The 19,288-nt window shown below is 45.2% G+C and overlaps 1 long non-coding RNA gene across 1 annotated transcript; it reads right to left on the reverse strand.

Moving 5' to 3' along the window:
- Positions 1-1,636: 1,636 nt before the first annotated feature.
- Positions 1,637-4,549, reverse strand: LOC129704428 (uncharacterized). Its single transcript, XR_008724725.1, has 3 exons — positions 3,584-4,549; positions 1,788-3,493; positions 1,637-1,697 (listed from the first exon to the last, which is right to left on the reverse strand). It is a non-coding gene; the product is annotated as an uncharacterized LOC129704428 (long non-coding RNA).
- Positions 4,550-19,288: the final 14,739 nt, after the last annotated feature.

The following is a 19,288-nucleotide window of genomic DNA, read 5'->3' on the forward strand; positions in this document are numbered from 1 at the left end:
CCATTAAACTGAAGATAGTTAGAAATACATACCTTATCTCCTATGACATCCATAAAGACCAAATCCAGGAAGAATTGATGCTGAAAAATCAAATTAACATTTTAATGTTTGAAATGTTCCAACGTCCTTCTCTACAATTAGACAAAGTGCGGGAGTAACTCAGTTGGTTGGACAGTCCTGGGTGAGAAGATTCTAGTCCTCAAGGTAAAAACACTTGGACATGTGGACAATGCCTGGAGATGCATCTCCAACCAGGACCATTGTGTCTCTGTAGTCAGGACTCCTGCAGGTTGGACCAATATTAAGGTAGTCCTATATATTTAGACTACTTTAAGAGATTAAGGTCTGAAGAGTCCCAACCCGGAATTACCAATCCATGTTCTCCAGCGATATTGCTGCACCCATCGAGTTGTTCCCGCACTGACACAATTTACAAGCACAGCAACAGCAGTTACATCAAATACCCATTATATTTCACAAGTGTTCTCCCAACATTGTTGCCCGATGCCTCACTCTTCAAGTGGACATTTAAACGTTAGATATAAACAAACATTCAGTTGGTTAAAAATACCTGGAAAAACCCAACCACCCAGAGCTTCAGTCAAAAATATTAAACTATACTTTCCCTGTAACAGAAGCCAACTACAACCGGTGAACATGGCTCTGTTCAAAGACAAAGTGCTGGAGGCATTCAGCAGTTCAGGTACAATCTGCCTGACTGCAAGTGGAATGGACAGATGACACCTCAGGTCAGCAACCTTCCTCAGACTGATGAAAGAGAGTGAAAAGAGGCAGAGGCATGGAGGACAAAGCCAGCAAGGAAATAGGTGGTACATGCGAGGTGTGATGAGCATATGGATGGAGTGAGTGCCAAAGGCTCAAGGTGAAAGAGACAACATGCCAAATAAGGAGAGAATGGAAATATGAAACTAGGAGAGATGGGTGGAAGGGATAGAGGGAATATGGAACTGTTTGAGAAATGAGCGTACAAGAAAGGACTAGTTGGTTATGGTTAGTTGGTTATGGTTAGTTGGTTATGGTTAGTTGGTTAACGAAGGGAAGTATGCTCATCTCTCAACCGTCCCATATTTCCCTTTTACCTTCCAACCCCGCCTCACCCTAGTTTTACATTTTAGTTCTTGTCCTTATCCAACACGTTTTATCACGTTCACCTTCAGCCTCTGACACTTACTCCATCCATTTGCCCATCACCCACTCACCTGTAATCCACCCATCACTTGTCAGGCAGTGCCCAACCCCCACCTCATTTCCAGCTCTCCCCCGTATTTCAGACCGAGAGCTCCTGACCCGATTAGTCATCTGTCCAATCCTTCAGGGGTTTGGCAAACCCACCAAGTTCCTCCAGCACTGTATATATACACTCATGATTCAAACATGGGGTGGCTCGTGTAAAACATGTATGCTTTGCAACACGAGGAATTTCATTTACCAGACACTCATACCAATAAAAAGCAACAGAACACAAAGTTCAAACTCTTCCCTTCTTTGGCCTCCTGCGGTCTGGGGCCTCGGGCCTTCCGTTGATGGGATGATCTTGACTCCCGTAGCAGGCGGTCGGGCAATCCGTGTCGGGGGTCCTGCATTGGGGGGGTTGAATCCCAGCTCACTTGGGGTCTAGTCGAACCTTTTGCGTTCTTTGGAGCTTCCCGACATCGGTCTCTACCAGAGACTGCGAGCTCCTCGATGTTGAAGAAACACATTTGGAAAAGCCATCAATAATTGAACACATTTATCCCATTAAACTGAAGATAGTTAGAAATACATACCTTATCTCCTATGACATCCATAAAGACCAAATCCAGGAAGAATTGATGCTGAAAAATCAAATTAACATTTTAATGTTTGAAATGTTCCAACGTCCTTCTCTACAATTAGACAAAGTGCGGGAGTAACTCAGTTGGTTGGACAGTCCTGGGTGAGAAGATTCTAGTCCTCAAGGTAAAAACACTTGGACATGTGGACAATGCCTGGAGATGCATCTCCAACCAGGACCATTGTGTCTCTGTAGTCAGGACTCCTGCAGGTTGGACCAATATTAAGGTAGTCCTATATATTTAGACTACTTTAAGAGATTAAGGTCTGAAGAGTCCCAACCCGGAATTACCAATCCATGTTCTCCAGCGATATTGCTGCACCCATCGAGTTGCTCCCGCACTGACACAATTTACAAGCACAGCAACACCAGTTACATCAAATACCCATTATATTTCACAAGTGTTCTCCCAACATTGTTGCCCGATGCCTCACTCTTCAAGTGGACATTTAAACGTTAGATATAAACAAACATTCAGTTGGTTAAAAATACCTGGAAAAACCCAACCACCCAGAGCTTCAGTCAAAAATATTAAACTATACTTTCCCTGTAACAGAAGCCAACTACAACCGGTGAACATGGCTCTGTTCAAAGACAAAGTGCTGGAGGCATTCAGCAGTTCAGGTACAATCTGCCTGACTGCAAGTGGAATGGACAGATGACACCTCAGGTCAGCAACCTTCCTCAGACTGATGAAAGAGAGTGAAAAGAGGCAGAGGCATGCAGGACAAAGCCAGCAAGGAAATAGGTGGTACATGCGAGGTGTGATGAGCATATGGATGGAGTGAGTGCCAAAGGCTCAAGGTGAAAGAGACAACATGCCAAATAAGGAGAGAATGGAAATATGAAACTAGGAGAGATGGGTGGAAGGGATAGAGGGAATATGGAACTGTTTGAGAAATGAGCGTACAAGAAAGGACTAGTTGGTTATGGTTAGTTGGTTATGGTTAGTTGGTTATGGTTAGTTGGTTATGGTTAGTTGGTTATGGTTAGTTGGTTATGGTTAGTTGGTTAACGAAGGGAAGTATGCTCATCTCTCAACCGTCCCATATTTCCCTTTTACCTTCCAACCCCACCTCACCCTAGTTTTACATTTCAGTTCTTGTCCTTATCCAACACGTTTTATCACGTTCACCTTCAGCCTTTGGCACTTACTCCATCCATTTGCCCATCACCCACTCACCTGTAATCCACCCATCACTTGTCAGGCAGTGCCCAACCCCCACCTCATTTCCAGCTCTCCCCCGTATTTCAGACCGAGAGCTCCTGACCCGATTAGTCATCTGTCCAATCCTTCAGGGGGTTGTCAAACCCACCAAGTTCCTCCAGCACTGTATATATACACTCATGCTTCAAACATGGGGTGGCTCGTGTAAAACATGTATGCTTTGCAACACGAGGAATTTCATTTACCAGACACTCATACCAATAAAAAGCAACAGAACACAAAGTTCAAACTCTTCCCTTCTTTGGCCTCCTGCGGTCTGGGGCCTCGGGCCTTCCGTTGATGGAATGATCTTGACTCCCGTAGCAGGCGGTCGGGCCATCCGTGTCGGGGGTCCTGCATCGGGGGGTTGAATCCCAGCTCACTCGGGGTCTAGTCGAACCTTTTGCGTTCTTTGGAGCTTCCCGACATCGGTCTCTACCAGAGACTGCGAGCTTCTCGATGTTGAAGAAACAAATTTGGAAAAGCCATCAATAATTGAACACATTTATCCCATTAAACTGAAGATAGTTAGAAATACATACCTTATCTCCTATGACATCCATAAAGACCAAATCCAGGAAGAATTGATGCTGAAAAATCAAATTAACATTTTAATGTTTGAAATGTTCCAACGTCCTTCTCTACAATTAGACAAAGTGCGGGAGTAACTCAGTTGGTTGGACAGTCCTGGGTGAGAAGATTCTAGTCCTCAAGGTAAAAACACTTGGACATGTGGACAATGCCTGGAGATGTATCTCCAACCAGGACCATTGTGTCTCTGCAGTCAGGACTCCTGCAGGTTGGACCAATATTAAGGTAGTCCTATATATTTAGACTACTTTAAGAGATTAAGGTCTGAAGAGTCCCAACCCGGAATTACCAATCCATGTTCTCCAGCGATATTGCTGCACCCATCGAGTTGCTCCCGCACTGACACAATTTACAAGCACAGCAACACCAGTTACATCAAATACCCATTATATTTCACAAGTGTTCTCCCAACATTGTTGCCCGATGCCTCACTCTTCAAGTGGACATTTAAACGTTAGATATAAACAAACATTCAGTTGGTTAAAAATACCTGGAAAAACCCAACCACCCAGAGCTTCAGTCAAAAATATTAAACTATACTTTCCCTGTAACAGAAGCCAACTACAACCGGTGAACATGGCTCTGTTCAAAGACAAAGTGCTGGAGGCATTCAGCAGTTCAGGTACAATCTGCCTGACTGCAAGTGGAATGGACAGATGACACCTCAGGTCAGCAACCTTCCTCAGACTGATGAAAGAGAGTGAAAAGAGGCAGAGGCATGCAGGACAAAGCCAGCAAGGAAATAGGTGGTACATGCGAGGTGTGATGAGCATATGGATGGAGTGAGTGCCAAAGGCTCAAGGTGAAAGAGACAACATGCCAAATAAGGAGAGAATGGAAATATGAAACTAGGAGAGATGGGTGGAAGGGATAGAGGGAATATGGAACTGTTTGAGAAATGAGCGTACAAGAAAGGACTAGTTGGTATTAGTTGGTTATGGTTAGTTGGTTATGGTTAGTTGGTTATGGTTAGTTGGTTAACGAAGGGAAGTATGCTCATCTCTCAACCGTCCCATATTTCCCTTTTACCTTCCAACCCCACCTCACCCTAGTTTTACATTTTAGTTCTTGTCCTTATCCAACACGTTTTATCACGTTCACCTTCAGCCTCTGGCACTTACTCCATCCATTTGCCCATCACCCACTCACCTGTAATCCACCCATCACTTGTCAGGCAGTGCCCAACCCCCACCTCATTTCCAGCTCTCCCCCGTATTTCAGACCGAGAGCTCCTGACCCGATTAGTCATCTGTCCAATCCTTCAGGGGTTTGTCAAACCCACCAAGTTCCTCCAGCACTGTATATATACACTCATGATTCAAACATGGGGTGGCTCGTGTAAAACATGTATGCTTTGCAACACGAGGAATTTCATTTACCAGACACTCATACCAATAAAAAGCAACAGAACACAAAGTTCAAACTCTTCCCTTCTTTGGCCTCCTGCGGTCTGGGGCCTCGGGCCTTCCGTTGATGGGATGATCTTGACTCCCGTAGCAGGCGGTCGGGCCATCCGTGTTGGGGGTCCTGCATTGGGGGGGTTGAATCCCAGCTCACTCGGGGTCTAGTCGAACCTTTTGCGTTCTTTGGAGCTTCCCGACATCGGTCTCTACCAGAGACTGCGAGCTCCTCGATGTTGAAGAAACACATTTGGAAAAGCCATCAATAATTGAACACATTTATCCCATTAAACTGAAGATAGTTAGAAATACATACCTTATCTCCTATGACATCCATAAAGACCAAATCCAGGAAGAATTGATGCTGAAAAATCAAATTAACATTTTAATGTTTGAAATGTTCCAACGTCCTTCTCTACAATTAGACAAAGTGCGGGAGTAACTCAGTTGGTTGGACAGTCCTGGGTGAGAAGATTCTAGTCCTCAAGGTAAAAACACTTGGACATGTGGACAATGCCTGGAGATGCATCTCCAACCAGGACCATTGTGTCTCTGTAGTCAGGACTCCTGCAGGTTGGACCAATATTAAGGTAGTCCTATATATTTAGACTACTTTAAGAGATTAAGGTCTGAAGAGTCCCAACCCGGAATTACCAATCCATGTTCTCCAGCGATTTTGCTGCACCCATCGAGTTGCTCCCGCACTGACACAATTTACAAGCACAGCAAAACCAGTTACATCAAATACCCATTATATTTCACAAGTGTTCTCCCAACATTGTTGCCCGATGCCTCACTCTTCAAGTGGACATTTAAACGTTAGATATAAACAAACATTCAGTTGGTTAAAAATACCTGGAAAAACCCAACCACCCAGAGCTTCAGTCAAAAATATTAAACTATACTTTCCCTGTAACAGAAGCCAACTACAACTGGTGAACATGGCTCTGTTCAAAGACAAAGTGCTGGAGGCATTCAGCAGTTCAGGTACAATCTGCCTGACTGCAAGTGGAATGGACAGATGACACCTCAGGTCAGCAACCTTCCTCAGACTGATGAAAGAGAGTGAAAAGAGGCAGAGGCATGCAGGACAAAGCCAGCAAGGAAATAGGTGGTACATGCGAGGTGTGATGAGCATATGGATGGAGTGAGTGCCAAAGGCTCAAGGTGAAAGAGACAACATGCCAAATAAGGAGAGAATGGAAATATGAAACTAGGAGAGATGGGTGGAAGGGATAGAGGGAATATGGAACTGTTTGAGAAATGAGCGTACAAGAAAGGACTAGTTGGTTATGGTTAGTTGGTTATGGTTAGTTGGTTATGGTTAGTTGGTTATGGTTAGTTGGTTAACGAAGGGAAGTATGCTCATCTCTCAACCGTCCCATATTTCCCTTTTACCTTCCAACCCCACCTCACCCTAGTTTTACATTTCAGTTCTTGTCCTTATCCAACACGTTTTATCACGTTCACCTTCAGCCTCTGGCACTTACTCCATCCATTTGCCCATCACCCACTCACCTGTAATCCACCCATCACTTGTCAGGCAGTGCCCAACCCCCACCTCATTTCCAGCTCTCCCCCGTATTTCAGACCGAGAGCTCCTGACCCGATTAGTCATCTGTCCAATCCTTCAGGGGTTTGTCAAACCCACCAAGTTCCTCCAGCACTGTATATATACACTCATGATTCAAACATGGGGTGGCTCGTGTAAAACATGTATGCTTTGCAACACGAGGAATTTCATTTACCAGACACTCATACCAATAAAAAGCAACAGAACACAAAGTTCAAACTCTTCCCTTCTTTGGCCTCCTGCGGTCTGGGGCCTCGGGCCTTCCGTTGATGGGATGATCTTGACTCCCGTAGCAGGCGGTCGGGCCATCCGTGTCGGGGGTCCTGCATTGGGGGGGTTGAATCCCAGCTCACTCGGGGTCTAGTCGAACCTTTTGCGTTCTTTGGAGCTTCCCGACATCGGTCTCTACCAGAGACTGCGAGCTCCTCGATGTTGAAGAAACAAATTTGGAAAAGCCATCAATAATTGAACACATTTATCCCATTAAACTGAAGATAGTTAGAAATACATACCTTATCTCCTATGACATCCATAAAGACCAAATCCAGGAAGAATTGATGCTGAAAAATCAAATTAACATTTTAATGTTTGAAATGTTCCAACGTCCTTCTCTACAATTAGACAAAGTGCGGGAGTAACTCAGTTGGTTGGACAGTCCTGGGTGAGAAGATTCTAGTCCTCAAGGTAAAAACACTTGGACATGTGGACAATGCCTGGAGATGCATCTCCAACCAGGACCATTGTGTCTCTGCAGTCAGGACTCCTGCAGGTTGGACCAATATTAAGGTAGTCCTATATATTTAGACTACTTTAAGAGATTAAGGTCTGAAGAGTCCCAACCCGGAATTACCAATCCATGTTCTCCAGCGATATTGCTGCACCCATCGAGTTGCTCCCGCACTGACACAATTTACAAGCACAGCAACACCAGTTACATCAAATACCCATTATATTTCACAAGTGTTCTCCCAACATTGTTGCCCGATGCCTCACTCTTCAAGTGGACATTTAAACGTTAGATATAAACAAACATTCAGTTGGTTAAAAATACCTGGAAAAACCCAACCACCCAGAGCTTCAGTCAAAAATATTAAACTATACTTTCCCTGTAACAGAAGCCAACTACAACCGGTGAACATGGCTCTGTTCAAAGACAAAGTGCTGGAGGCATTCAGCAGTTCAGGTACAATCTGCCTGACTGCAAGTGGAATGGACAGATGACACCTCAGGTCAGCAACCTTCCTCAGACTGATGAAAGAGAGTGAAAAGAGGCAGAGGCATGCAGGACAAAGCCAGCAAGGAAATAGGTGGTACATGCGAGGTGTGATGAGCATATGGATGGAGTGAGTGCCAAAGGCTCAAGGTGAAAGAGACAACATGCCAAATAAGGAGAGAATGGAAATATGAAACTAGGAGAGATGGGTGGAAGGGATAGAGGGAATATGGAACTGTTTGAGAAATGAGCGTACAAGAAAGGACTAGTTGGTTACTTAGTTGGTTAGTTGGTTAGTTGGTTATGGTTAGTTGGTTATGGTTAGTTGGTTATGGTTAGTTTATGGTTAGTTGGTTATGGTTATTTGGTTATGGTTATTTGGTTTTGGTTATTTGGTTATGGTTATTTGGTTAATGAAGGGAAGTATGCTCATCTCTCAACCGTCCCATATTTCCCTTTTACCTTCCAACCCCACCTCACCCTAGTTTTACATTACAGTTCTTGTCCTTATCCAACACGTTTTATCACGTTCACCTTCAGCCTTTGGCACTTACTCCATCCATTTGCCCATCACCCACTCACCTGTAATCCACCCATCGCTTGTCAGGCAGTGCCCAACCCCCACCTCATTTCCAGCCCTCCCCCGTATTTCAGACTGAGAGCTCCTGACCCGATTAGTCATCTGTCGAATCCTTCAGGGGTTGTCAAACCCACCAAGTTCCTCCAGCACTGTATGTATACACTCACGATTCATACATGGGGTGGTTCGTGTTGCAAAAAAAGTATGTTTGCAACACGAGGAATTTCATTCACCATACACTCATACCAATAAAAAGCAACAGAACACAAAGTTCAATCTCTTTCCTGCTTTGGTCTCCCGCGGTCTGGGGCCTCGAGCCTTCCGTTGACGGCATGATCTTGACTCCTGTAGCCGGCGGTCGGGCCGTCCGTGTCGGGGGTCCTGCATCGGGGGGTTGAATCCCAGCTCACTTGGAGTCTAGTCGAACCTTTTGTGTTCTTTGGAAATTCCCGACATCGGTCTCTACCAGAGACTGCAAGCTCCTCGATGTTGAAGAAACAAATTTGGAAAAGACATCAATAATTGAACACATTTATCCCATTAAACTGAAGAGGGTTAGAAATACGTACCTTATCTCCTATGACATCCATAAAGACCAAATCCAGGAAGAATTGATGCTGAAAAATCAAATTAGCATAACATTTTAATGTTTGAAATGTTCCAACGTCCTTCTCTACAATTAGACAAAGTGCTGGAGTAATTCAGTGGGTCGGATAGTCCTGGGTGAGAAGATTCTAGTCCTCAAGGTAAAAACGCTTGGACATGTGGACAATGCCCGGAGATGTATCTCCAACCAGGACCATTGTGTCCCTGTAGTCAGGACTCCCACAGGTTGGACCAATATTAAGGTAGTCCAACATATTTAGACTACCTTAAGAGATTAATGTCTGAAGAGTCCCAACCCAGAATTACCAATCCATGTTCTCCAGCGATATCGCTGCACCCATCGAGTTGTTCCAGCACTGACACAATTTACAAGCACAGCAACACCCCAGTTACATCAAATACCCATTACATTTCACATGTGTTCTCCCAACCTTGTTGCCAGATGCCTTACTCTTCGCGTGGACATTTAAACGTTAGATATAAACAAACGTTCAGTGGTGGCCAGATAGTTAAAAATACCTGGAAAAATCCAACCCCCCAGAGATTCAGTCAAAAATATTAAACTCTACTTTCCCTGTAACAGGAGCCAACTACAACCAGGGAACATGGTTCTGTCCAAAGACAAAGTGCTGGAGGCATTCAGCAGTTCAGGTACAATCTGCCTGACTGCAAGTGGAATGGACAGATGACACCTCAGGTCAACAACCTTCCTCAGACTGATGAAAGAGTGAAAAGAGGCAGAGGCACGCAGGATAAAGCCAGCAAGGAAATAGGTGGTACATGCGAGGCGTGATGAGCATATGGATGGAGTGAGTGCCAAAGGCTCAAGGTGAAAGGGACAAAATGCCAAATAAGGAGAGAACAGAAATATGAAACTAGGAGAGATGGGTGGAAGGGATAGAGGGAGTATGCGACTGTTTGAGAGATGAGCGTACAGGAAAGGACTAGTTAGTTGGTATTACTTAGTTACTTCTATTTGGTTGTATGTAGTTATTATTATTTAGTTAATGTTATTTAATCATTACTTAGTTAATGAAGGGAAGTATGCTCATCTCTCAACTGTCCCATATTTCCCTTTTACCTTCCAACCCCACCTCACCCTGGTTTTACATTTCACAGTTCTTGTCCTTATCCAACATGTTTGATCACTTCCACCTTCAGGCTTTGGCACTTACTCTCCATCCATTTGCCCATCACCCAATCACCTGTAATCCACCCATCACTTGTCAGGCAGTGCCCAACCCCCACCTAATTTCCAGCTCTCCCCCGTATTTCAGACAGAGCTCCCGACCCGATTAGTCATCCGTCCATTCCTTCAGGGGTTGTCAAACCCACCAAGTATCAAGGAGGAGGACACAAATGCAGGCTCAGACACAGGGCAGATCAGTCTTCAGAGTTTAATCGGTCCAAGTCGGTACACAGGTAGGCAAAACAGAGGCAACAGTACAATCTAGGAGCAGGCAAAAAACAGAGGTCGAAAAACAGGCAATGGTCGAGGTCACAAGATTTCTAGAGCTGGAACGAGGTGATACCAAGTAGCATACACAACGAACTGGTATTGAGAACTAAAACACAAAGGGCTTAAATACAGACTAGCAGGGAATAACGAGACAGGTGAAACACATCAGGGCGGGGCCAATAATCACATGAGGGTAAACGACCCGACAGGAAATGGGACCTGAAACAAGAGGTGATGCGAGACACCAAAATAAAACAAGAATGCACACTCTAATACTAAAAAACAATAAGAAACAGAAACTAGACCAAACCCGAGACCTGACACCAAGTTCCTCGAGCACTGTATTTACTCACGATTCAAGCATGGGGTGGCTCGTGTTGCAAAAAAAGTATGCTTTGCAACACGAGGCATTTCATGTACCAGACACTCATACCAATAAAAAGCAACAGAACACAAAGTTCAAACTCTTCCCTTCTTTGGTCTCCCGTGGTCTGGGTCCTCGAGCCTTCCGTTGATGGGACGATCTTGACTCCCGTAGCCAGCGGTCGGGCCGTCCGTGTCGGGGGTCCTGCATCGGGGGGTTGAATCCCAGCTCACTCGGGGTCTAGTCGAACCTTTTGCGTTCTTTGGCGCTTCCCGACATCGGTCTCTACCAGAGACTGCAAGCACCTCGATGTTGAAGAAACAAATTTGGAAAATACATCAACAATTGAACACATTTATCCAATTAAACTGAAGAAAGTTAGAAATACGTACCTTATCTTCCTATGACATCCATAAAGACCAAATCCAGGAAGACTTGATGCTGAAAAATCAAGTCAAATTAACATTTTAATGTTTGAAATGTTCCAACATCCTTCTCTACAATGAGTAACTCAGTGGTTCGGACAAATTGGATGGACCTGCAGTGCAGCCGATCACCACACGGTGGGAGTGTTGACCACATGTCAGATGGACCTGCAGTGCAGCGGATCACCACACGGTGGGAGTGTCGACAACAAATTGGATGGGTCTGCAGTGCAGCTGATCACCACAAGGTGGGAGTGTTGACCACAAATTTACTGCACATTGGGAGCGCTGTCTACAAATTAGATTTAATTGTTCTCTTTACTGCAAAATGGTTCTTCATTGCTTTGTAACCGGTTACATTTCCCCATAAAGCACCCATTGCCCAGATGCCAACGTTTGTAAAATCCCTTAAACCAGGGAAGATTTGGGATGAAAATCAAGGAACTGCAGATGCTGCAGAATTCAGCGGGTCAGGCAGCATCTCTGCAGAACATGGATAGGTGACGTTTCACAGAGTGCTGGAGTAACAGTGGGTCAGGCAGCATCTCTGGAGAACATGGATAGGTGACGATTCAGAACAGGACCCTTCTTCACATCGTACTAAAATAAAATAAAAGGCCCTTGTGGCTAAGGGGATCAGGGGGTATGGAGAGAAGGCAGGTACGGGATACTGAGTTGGATGATCAGCCATGATCATATTGAATGGCGGTGCAGGCTCGAAGGGCCGAATGGCCTACTCCTGCACCTAATTTCTATGTTTCTATATACATTAAGACCAACTAAAGTGTGGAAACAGACCCTCTGGTCCACTAAGTCAGCACAATCCAGCAATCATCCCATACGCTAGCACTATCCTACACACTAGGGACAGTTTACTGAAACCAATTAACCTGCAAATCTGCATGTCTTTGGCGTTAGAAGCCAGAACACCTGGAGAAAACCCACGGTCACAGGCAGAACATACAAACTATACAGACAACACATGTTGTCAGGATTGAACCCAGGTCTCTGTCGCTGTGAGGCAGCAACTCTACCACTGTGCTGCCCAATCATTCCCCAAACACTGAAACCCAAGAGAGGTTTTGAAACAGGGGCCTTACCTTAAAGTAATCTCCAGAAAGACCAGATCCCAAGAGCTGACAAAGATTTACAAAACAGTCAAATTAATACACCACAAATATTAACTCTACTTTCCCTGTAACAGGAGCCAACTACAACCGGGGAACATGGCTCTGTCCAAAGACAAAGTGCTGGAGGCATTCAGCAGTTCAGGTACAATCTGCCCGACTGCAAGTGGAATGGACAGATGACATCTCAGGTCAGCAACCTTCCTCAGACTGATGAAAGAGTGAAAAGAGGCAGAGGCACGCAGGACAAAGCCAGCATGTAAATAGGGGGTACCATGTAACCATATAACAATTACAGCATGGAAACAGGCCATCTCGGCCCTTCTAGTCTGTGCCGAACAATTATTTTCCTCTAGTCCCATCTACCTGCACTCAGACCATAAACCCTCCATTCCTTTTCCGTCCAGATACCTATCCAATTTATTTTTAAATGATGAAATCGAACCTGCCTCCACCACTTCCACCGGAAGCTCTTCCACACAGCTACCACTCTCCGAGTAAAGAAGTTCCCCCTCATGTTACCCCTAAACCTCTGTCCCTTAATTCTCAAGTCATGTCCTCTTGTTTGAATCTTCCCTACACAGTGGGAAAAGCTTATCCACGTCAACTCTGTCTATCCTTCTCATCATTTTAAAGACCTCTATCAAGTCCCCCCTTAACCTTCTGCTCTCCAGAGAATAAAGACCTAACTCGCTCAACCTTTCTCTGTAACTTAGTTGCTGAAACCCAGGTAACATTCTAGTAAATCTCCTCTGTACTCCCTCTATTTTGTTGACCTCCTTCCTATAATTAGGCGACCAGAATTTTACACCATACTCCAGAATTGGCCTCACCAATGCCTTGTACAATTTTAACATTACATCCCAACTTCTATACTCAATGTGAGGCTGATTAGCATATGGCTGGAGTGAGTGCCAAAGGCTCAAGGTGAAAGGGACAAAATGCCAAATAACTAGGAGAGATATGGGTGGAAGAGAGAGTGGGAAACATGGGACTGTTTGAGACGAGCGTACAGACGAAGGGAAAGGACCAGTGTTAGTTGGTTAGTTAGTGAGTTAAATAGTTAGTCAGTCAGTCAATTAGTTAATTAGCACACCAGAGTGTTGGGGGGGGGGGGGTTGGGGGGGGGGAAGTACACTCATCTCCCATCTCCTTGTCCCATATTTCCCTTTTACCTTCCCAACCCACCTCCCTCTGGTTTTACATTTCACAGTTCTTGTCCTTATCCAACATGTTTTATCACTTTCACCTTCAGCCTTTGTCACTTACTCCACCCATCTGACCCATCACCCACTCACCTGTATCCACCCGTCACCTGTCAGGCAGTGCCCCACCCCCACCTCATTTCCAGCTTTCTCCCGTATTTCAGTCTGAAGGCTCCCGACCTGATCAGTCATCTGTCCATTTCTTCAGATGCTGCCTGACCCACCAAGTTCCTCCAGCACTGTTGTTTATGCTCAAGATTCCAGTGCCCCAAATTGAAAGAACCGTGAATAAAAAATAATTAGAGATAGCGTGGAAACCGGCCGTCTGGCCCAGCGAGTCTGCACAATCCAGCGATTACCCCGTACACTAGCACTATCCTACACACTAGGGACAGTTTACTAAAACCAATTAATCTACAAATCTCTGAGCCAGCCTACAGATGCTGCCTGACCCATCGAGTTCCTCCAACTCTGCTTTTATTGCTAAAGATCTAGCATCCCGAATTATAAAACCCTTGACCAAAAGTAAATAGGAAACCCCATTGTTTATCTTTCAAAAATTTATCCCCACTGAAACCAAAAGAGCGGTTGAAATAGGGGCCTTACCTTCACACCATCTCCATGAAGATCAAATCCAGATAGACTGGATAAGGTTGCAGGAACGTTACAGGGCGAGCAGCAGTTCACAATATCAGAGGAAACCCGACCGCAACAGACCAGACTCTACTTTAACCGACAAATGAGATGGAGGAATTGAGTGAAATCCAGGTTAGCTGGGAAGTGGTGGTAGGTAAATTGAATGGATCAAAGGCCAATAAATCCCCAGGGCCAGAAAGGCTGCATCCCAGAGTACTTAAGGAAGTAATAGTGGATGCATTAGTAATAATATTTGAAAACTCATTGGATTCTGGAGTAGTTCCTGAGGATTGGAGGGTAGCTAATGTAACCCCACTTTTTAAAAAGGGAGGGAGAGAAAACAGGGAATTACAGACCAGTTAGTCTAACATCGGTAGTGGGGAAACTGCTAGTCAGTTATTAAAGATGGGATAGCAGCACATTTGGAAAGTGGTGAAATCATTGGACAAAATCAGCATGAATTTATGAAAGGTAAATCATGTCTGACAAATCTTATAGAATTTTTCGAGGATGTAACTAGTAGAGTGGATAAGGGAGAGCCAGTGGATGTGGTGTATCTGGACTTCCAGAAGGCTTTCGACAAGGTCCCACATAAGAGATTAGTATGCAAACTTAACACACACAGTATTGGGGGTTCAGTATTGACGTGGATAGAGAACTGGCTGGCAGACAGGAAGCAAAGAGTAGGAGTAAACGGGTCCTTTTCACAATGGCAGGCAGTGACTAGTGGGGTACCGCAAGACTCAGTGCTGGGACCCCAGCTATTTACAATATATATTAATGATTTGGACGAGGGAATTGAATGCAACATCTCCAAGTTTGCGGATAACACGAAGCTTGGGGGCAGTGTTGTTAGCTGCGAGGAGGATGCTAGGAGGCTGCAAGGTGACTTGGATAGGCTGGGTGAGTGGGCAAATGTATGGCAGATGCGGTATAATGTGGATAAATGTGACGTTATCCACTTTGGTGGCAAAAACAGGAAAGTAGACTATTATCTTAATGATGGCCAATTAGGAAAAGGGGGGGGATGCAATGAGACCTGGGTGTCATGGTACACCAGTCATTGAAGGTAGGCATGTAGGTGCAGCAGACAGTGAAGAAAGCGAATGGTATGTTAGCATTCATAGCAAAAGGATTTGAGTATAGGAGCAGGGAGGTTCTACTGCAGTTGTACAGGGTCTTGGCGAGACCACACCTGGAGTATTGCATACAGTTTTGGTCTCCTAATCTGAGGAAAGACATTCTTGCCATAGAGGGAGTACAGAGAAGGTTCACCAGACTGATTCCTGTGATGTCAGGACTTCCATATGAAGAAAGACTGGATAGACTTGGTTTGTACTCGCTAGAATTTAGAAGATAGAGGGGGATCTTATAGAAACTTACAAAATTCTTAAGGGGCTGGACAGGCTAGATGCAGGAAGATTGTTCCCGATGTTGGGGAAGTCGAGAACAAGGGGTCCCAGTTTAAGGATAAGGGGGAAGTCTTTTAGGACTGAGATGAGAAAAACATTTTTCACACAGAGAGTGGTGAATCTGTGGAATTATCTGCCACAGAAGGTAATTGAGGCCAGTTCATTGACTATATTTAAGAGGGAGTTAGATGTGGCCCTTGTGGCTAAAGGGATCGGGGGTATGGAGAGAAGGCAGGTACGGGATACCGAGTTAGATGATCAGCCATGATCATATTGAACAGCAGTGCAGGCTCAAAGGGCCGAATGGCCTACTCCTGTACCTATTTTCTATGTTTCTATCTAAAGGTCTTTGTTCTACATTTTACATCAGCCAGATTCAATTTCAGTTGTGATAAGTTTAGGGTATCATCATTTTAGTAAAGATAAACCCTTTTATTCTGACTGTGCCCTCTGGTTCAAGACTCTCCCACTAGTGGAAACATCCTTTTCATTCTGAGATACAACACAGAAACAACACAATTCCAGTTGCACGAGGAAAAAAATCATTAAAAACCCAGGACACTTCAAATGACAACAATTATAAGGAAAAGTCAGCAGAATTAATCAAAGAAGCAAACACAATGCAGTAGAGAGCTGTAGTGTTCTCACCAACCTCATGCCCTGGAGATGTAGAACCACACCAGGTAAGACTCCCTGTCTCTACCCTGCACTCACTCCCTCTCATCTACAGCCCAGGACCACTGTACTCAGACATTGCCTTAACTCCCCTTTTATACACAGCAGCTGACAATTTTCTAATCAAGCCAATTACCACATTAACCCTTCACCCACCAGTGGCCAATCAATGTTTGCTGCACTACATCATGATATCCACCTGGGGCAGTACTTGTCATAGAAATATAGAAACATTGAAAATAGGTGCAGGAGGAGGCCATTCGGCCTTTCGAGCCAGCACCGCCATTCATTGTGATCATGGCTGATTGTCCCCAATCAATAACCCGTGCCTGCCTTCTCCCCATATTCCTTGACTCCACTAGCCCCTAGAGCTCTATCTGACTCTCGCTTAAATCCATCCAGTGACTTGACCTCCACTGCCCTCTGTGGCAGGGAATTCCACAAATTTACAACTCTCTGGGTGAAAAAGTTTCTCACCTCAGTCTTAAATGACCTCCCCTTTATTCTAAGACTGTGGTCCCTGGTTCAGGACTCGCCCAACATTGGGAACATTTTACCTGCATCTAGCTTGTCCAGTCCTTCTAAAATCTTACATGGTTGTATAAGATCCCCCCTCATCCTTTCTAAACTCCAGTGAATACAAGCCTAGTCTTTTCAATCTTTCCTCATATGACAGTCCCGCCATCCCAGGAATCAATCTCGTGAACCTACACTGCACTGCCTCAATCTTCCTCAAATTAGGAGACCAAAACTGTTCACAATACAAACATTGATTGGCCACTGGTGGGCGAAGGGTTAATGTGGTAATTGGCTTGAATGGAGCTGATTAGAGAATTGTCAGCAGCTGTGTATAAAAAGGGGAGTTTGAGTGTCTTGAGTGCAATTGTCCTGGGCTGATGTTGGGATATGGAGTTGAACCTTGCAAGTGATGCTCATGGTAGAGGCACGGAGTCTTTGCTTGTGTCTGAGGTGTCTTCGTCTCCAGGATAGGAGGTGGGTGAGAACAATATTGCTTTCTCTTAAAGTGTTTTGTGACTTTGATTAATACTCCGGACTTGCCCTTTCAATTGTCATTCGAAGTGTCCAGGGATTTTAATAATTATATTTTCTGTGCTGTATCTCAAAACTAAAAGGGCTCTGGATCGGTTCCTGTGGATTGGAGGATAGCTGATGTATCAAAGGTATTTTATTGGTCACATTCACATACACTCAGGTGTAGTGAAGTGAAATGCCTTTTGCCATTTTGCAGCACACAAAAAAAAAATACAGACATAACGCCAATGAGAGTCTTACACACAGAAAACATCCCCCCACAATGGTTCCCATTATGAGGGAAGGCACAAAGTCCAGTCCCCAACCCCAGTTCACCCATAGTCGGGGCCCATTGAGGCCTCCACAGTTGCCTCTACGGAGGCCCGATGTTCCAGGCTGTTCTTGCTGGGTGATGGTGCTCCAGCGTCGGGAGAGTCCTCCCAGCGGCCTGGGAACCCTGGAACGGCCGCTTCCGTACTGGAGGCCGCGGCTTCCGAAGCCGACAAAGCCGCGCTGGTTGGAGCTCCACAATTGGTGATCTCGTTGCGAGATCCCAGGCTCCGGGTTTAAAGTCAGTGCCGCCGCCTGCAGCTGGTCGCTCCGCAGCTCCACGATGTTGTTCCCGGCAGTCTCAGCTCACCGGAGCTCCAGCGTGGCGACCCAGGTAAGGCATTGCCCGCTCCATGATAGCGCTCCAGCGCTGTGCTGCCGCCGAAAGCTGTGGTTCTGGGCGGTCCCCAACAGGAAACGCCGCTCCAGGCCCGCTGGTAGGCCGTGAGGACGGGTTGAAGCTGCAGCCTGGAGAAAAGCTGCCTCTCCAACCAGGTAGGGACCCTGAAAGGTAGTTTCCCCCCCCCCCCCATAAAAAAGTCTAGACCTCCAACAAAACACTTTAATTAACTTAAAATTAAAATAAAAGATGAAGAGACAGACAGCTGCTGGCTGGGCAGCCGTGCACAGGACAGCGCCCTCTATTATCCCACTTCTCAAGAAAGGAGCGAGAGAGAAAACGGGGAATTACAGACCTGTTAGCCTGACTTCAGTGGTGGGAAAAATGCTGGAGTCAATTATTAAGGAGGTAATAATGGGGCACTTGGATAACAATAAAAGGATTAGTCCAAGTCAACATGGATTTATGAAAAGAAAATCATGCTTGACTAATCTTCTGGAATTTTGAGGATGTGACAAGTAAAATGGATTGGGGGAGCCAGTGGATGTAGTGTATCTACTTTCAGAGAGTCTTTGATAAGGTCCCGCACGGGAGACTGGTGACTCAAATTAGAGCACATGGTATTGGGGGTAGGGTGTTGACATGGATAGAAAATTGGTTGGCACAGGAAGCAAAGAGTAGGAGTGAATGGGTCCTTTTCAGAATGGCAGGCAGTGGTGAGTGGAGTGCCACAAGGCTCGGTGTTGGGGCCGCAACTGTTTACCATATATTATGAATGAATGAATGAAAACTTTATTGTCATTCAGATATACACCTAGACACAGTGCACCTTGAACGAAATTTCGTTGCATTTGACTCTCCAAAATCAGGTAATAGTAAAGTGCTCGGTGCGTCCATAAAAATGCCTCGTGTGCATGGTTCTGTTAAATAAATATATATAAAAAGTGTCGATATTTAAAAAGTTCTAGCCTCGGTTTTGTTGATTGTTCAGTAATCCTATGGCCTGGGGGATGAAGCTGTTGCAGGACCTGGTTGTCCCGCTCTTCATGCTGCGGTACCTCCTCCCAGAGTTAAGCAGTATGAACAGTCCATATTGTGGGTGTGTGGGGGCTCTGATAATGCCCTTAGCTCTAATCAGACAGCGTTTGTACCCCATGTCCATGATGGAAGGAAGAGAAGTCCCAATGATTTTTTCCGCTGTCCTCGCCACTCTCTGAAGGCACTTCCAGTCCGCAGCTGTACAGCTGCCGCACCACGTAGAGATGCAGCTGGTCATGAC

This window comes from Leucoraja erinacea, chromosome 16 (assembly GCF_028641065.1).
Source record: "Leucoraja erinacea ecotype New England chromosome 16, Leri_hhj_1, whole genome shotgun sequence".
NCBI lineage: Eukaryota > Metazoa > Chordata > Chondrichthyes > Rajiformes > Rajidae > Leucoraja > Leucoraja erinaceus.